The following is a 4,769-nucleotide window of genomic DNA, read 5'->3' as shown; positions in this document are numbered from 1 at the left end:
CTTCATATTTACAGTTTGATACATTAACTTTAAATCTTAACCACAAATACTTTTTATTTCATTTGAAATTGAGATGATTCTATTTCCTTGAATGATTGATCTTAATAAACGAAGCTAAATATGTATGATTTGATAAGGTTGTGAGAAACTATTTTAAGTATAGGTATTGATGGTTTGTTGGTGTATCAATTGAGGCAAATTGTTGGTGTGATTTCATAAACAGAAAGTGCGATTTTGTTTTAAACCAAATTACAGAAAATAAATCATTTTAGAATTACATTTTTAAAAATTGTGATTTTAAAATACAGAAAATTACTCTTTTTTTAACGACCCACAATTTTAAATACTAACTTTAGAAAACATTGCCAAATAATTGGCAATCATCATCAATTTGATAGTGGTCTAAAGAGAATTTGACATAAAAATTACTAGTATCCAACAGCTTCACTTTTGACAATTTGCCAGCTAATGTCTAATGCGTGTTTTTCAACCACTTGTAAATATTGATTTTTCATTTAAATTTAAAAAATAAAAGAAACCATATTTTTTGTAGTAGGGTTAAAGAGAAATTCAAGAATGTGGCCCAAACGTGAACCCCGATGTTGACACTAGAATAAATTGATTGACTAGTAGAATTGTATATAAAGGCTGATGGTATATTGATCCAAGGAAAAAGGTTAAGGTCGGTTCGGATTTGTGATTTTAAAAAGTGCGATTTAAAATAAAAAATTTTAAAATGTGTAATTTAAAAAAATAATTTTTAAAAACACAGTTAAGTGTTTTACAAAATTATAATTTTGTCTTTAAAATCACAAATTATTCTTTAAAATGATGCATTTTAAAAAAAATACATTTTTACCTGCGAATCTGCGATTTGAAAAAGCATATTTTCTACGTTTTCAAATCGCAATTTTTAAAAACGCAGTTCCCAAACGATTTATATTTTGAGATTTAATTTAAAATCGTACTTATTGTCTACGAAATCGCAACTCTAAACGCACCCAAAATTATGGTTCAATAAGTGCTTTGAGAAAGATTAAAAAGGGTATCTTAACCTAATCTACAAATATGGTATCTTTTTTCTAGAAGAACAAAAAGTTGAAATAAATAAATAATACATTTAGAAAAATAATATATATAATAATTGTTCCTTATAACCTAATTTCCAATCTTCAATTTGCTTGTTCCTTTTCTGCCCGTCACATAATATGATTTCGTCTCTCAAACTCTTTTTTTATAATGCTATATATAGAGAGAGACGAATCATAATAATAGTAAAATTTTATCCAAATTAGGGCAACAACAGTCCATTAATTCTTGAAATGAGAGATTATGCTGATGTGTGTCAGCCGCAACAAGAAGCCGATAGTCTACAACAAAAATATAATTAATTTTTAAAATAATAATATTGTTAAATTATCAAAGCTTATTATTTGTCAAATTTTAATAACAAAAATTACAAACGAATAGCAAGAATAATATGAATTAGAGTAGAGATTAGATCATAACACAAACCATAACCAACCGTTAATGTACTCTATGTTAACTAACATGGATGAGAATAAAGGTGAAACGAAAAAGGACAAGAATAAAAACCACAAGAATGGATCTAAACTGAACAGGATGCAAATTCATATTGCAGCAAGACTAATTAAATACCAGAAGGATTATTCAAAGAGTAAACAAGGATCACTATAATTTTTTTAAAATTTACGGATGAAATCTACTATTGAATTTGTTGGACCCATAAATTCTATGATGAAATTGAAAATGAGATTTGTAGAAGATGTGTATGAAATGTATTTATATCATTTTTTTCTCTGCCCTGCACGTCCCTTCTCTGTGCATACTAGTAATTGCTCATCCTTTATCATTCTTCTCTCCATTTCTTCATCTTCTTCTCCGTGCATCCATTCTCTCTCTCTCTCTGTTTCAACATGCTATCAACAGCTCGTAGTTGGACATATTTATTTCTACTATGTTCATTTTGTATTTAGCAATATGACTCACCACTTCTGTTGGTTTGCAGTTGTCTGCGCAATATCCTCTTACATTGCCGCAAATCTGAAGTTGACACTGAAATTGACATTGGTCATTGATGAGAATGGCATCACCGAATATCTCATTTTCTCACTAGTCAAGTATGCAATAGAATGTTTATTCCACCACGAATTAGTGCAATGTTTCTTGCACTTTTAGAAAGGATTTTTTTAGACTTACAAATGACCTTTCTACAAAATTTGGAACAAGTGAAACAAAAATAATGCAAAAAGATTGATTTAGGAAATAAGAAGGAACGAACCACAAGGTTTGAACGAATTACCAAAAAAATTATTTTAAAAAAAATTAGTAAGTCAATTTTTTCAATTTTTCCAGTTATCCCACACACAGGGAAAAAAAAACATTATAGCAACAAAATTGATGCGAACTGCAATAGAATCCGTCAATAACGAAAAAGAATTTAGAAAATTAAAAAATTAAAAAATTCAACATAAAACATTCCTATATTGTATGCAGTAACCAAAACACAACCGCAACAAGAAAGCGTAACACAAGTTTCAACAACAAACCGAAAGAGTATTACAGCCCAAGACTAACGGGAGTTAAAATCAAATAAACTTTATAATGTACAAGAGATCAATTTATAAGATGGTGAAACATGAAAAAAACAAATCATGATACTTATTTATGAAATATTATAAACCAAATATAAAATAACAAAAAAAAAAATGGAAAATAAAGAAGTGAGTCAAATGATAAAGAGTTACTTGTTTCCCAAAATCACCCATTCCTGAGCCAAAATACCATTCGGCTCTCCGTTCATATGCTAGGGGAGATGCAAGATTCAAGGGCCAAAATTCAGATGACATGATTGTGAGTAAGGATGGGAAAGACGCTAGGCAGTAAAGATGCTCCAGAGCGAGGAACTGCAGGGGGCTATGATTGATAGGGCATGTAGGTAGAATCTGAATGAGAGAAACAGAGAAGAAGAAGAAGCTAGAAGATGGGAGATTTGGATGTAGGGAAGAGGCCAGGGCTTGGTTATATAGGCGATCCAGGAGGCTTTTTAGAGGTCATACGTGGCTAAATTTGGTGCAATTGCATTACTCACGAGCCTCAGATTTGAAGTCTCAAGGGGTAGCTCAATTAGCTGGGGACCACGCCTAATGAAGCGGAGGTCACTAGTTCGAATCTCCCCTCTCCCTCTTGTTTGGACACGTCAAAAAAAAAAAAAAAAAAAAAAAAGCCTCAGATTTGAAGTTTTGCCAGTCCAAAAGAATTCAACTGGGCAGTCAAGGGTATAGCGGTTAGAATCAGGAGGAAAGAGACGCGTATTGCTCGTGACACAAAGGACATCCGGTCTGCTTTTTTCACGTGATATGTGAAACCGTTACAAATGCTCTAAGGTCTGTTTGACCATCCTATCCCTTCAAGTTATTATTAAATTTTGATTAAATAATAATTTTAGAAATCATTTTACTTTTAAAGAGATAAAAATAAAAATAATAATAATAATAATAAAAACACACACATAAATGGCTCATGAATCCACCTTCACATGTTCCTTGGTTTGCACAAAATCAGTCAATTAGCTTTCTCTTATTTTTCTCGACCAATTAGAAAGAGAAATGATTGAGGGAGGACCTTTAACCGTCTTTCTTTTGAATAAAAAAATACTTATTCATTTTAAAAATACACTTTTTTTTAAATAAAATTATATTTTTTATTTAAAATGAAGGAGAGGGAAAAACAAAAGGCAGGATATTTCCTCGTACAATTCACGTGATTTGAAAGTTACTGAAAAGTCTTCAGGGTCCTTTTGGTCAATTCATTCAACTTTACCTCCATGAAAGAGAAATCAGCTCTTCAAGCTCGATCACGTGATCTGTGTGAAAAGACGAGTTTTGACCTCCACTCTGTTTAAAGTAATCTACTTATTTGTCTCCACCTAGCATTCTAGCAAATGCTCTGAAAAGTCTTCAGGGTCCTTTTGGTCAATTCATTCAACTTTACCTCCATGAAAGAGAAATCAGCTCTTCAAGCTCGATCACGTGATCTGTGTGAAAAGACGAGTTTTGACCTCCACTCTGTTTAAAGTAATCTACTTATTTGTCTCCACCTAGCATTCTAGCAAATGCTCTGAAAAGTCTTCAGGGTCCTTTTGGTCAATTCATTCAACTTTACCTCCATGAAAGAGAAATCAGCTCTTCAAGCTCGATCACGTGATCTGTGTGAAAAGACGAGTTTTGACCTCCACTCTGTTTAAAGTAATCTACTTATTTGTCTCCACCTAGCATTCTAGCAAATGCTCTGAAAAGTCTTCAGGGTCCTTTTGGTCAATTCATTCAACTTTACCTCCATGAAAGAGAAATCAGCTCTTCAAGCTCGATCACGTGATCTGTGTGAAAAGACGAGTTTTGACCTCCACTCTGTTTAAAGTAATCTACTTATTTGTCTCCACCTAGCATTCTAGCAAATGCTCTGAAAAGTCTTCAGGGTCCTTTTGGTCAATTCATTCAACTTTACCTCCATGAAAGAGAAATCAGCTCTTCAAGCTCGATCACGTGATCTGTGTGAAAAGACGAGTTTTGACCTCCACTCTGTTTAAAGTAATCTACTTATTTGTCTCCACCTAGCATTCTAGCAAATGCTCCAAGTCCCCTAGAAAAAGTCAGAAGGACAGATTTTATTCACTTACCCTAAAGTAAATAAGAAAGGACAGATTTGATTCTATTGGTACAGCAAATAAATCAGTCTATTGGACAATT

The sequence above is a fragment of the Alnus glutinosa genome, chromosome 13, assembly GCF_958979055.1.
Source record: "Alnus glutinosa chromosome 13, dhAlnGlut1.1, whole genome shotgun sequence".
In the NCBI taxonomy this organism is placed as follows: domain Eukaryota; kingdom Viridiplantae; phylum Streptophyta; class Magnoliopsida; order Fagales; family Betulaceae; genus Alnus; species Alnus glutinosa.
The sequence above is the reverse complement of the archived record's forward strand: the minus strand, read 5'-3'. Positions refer to the sequence as shown.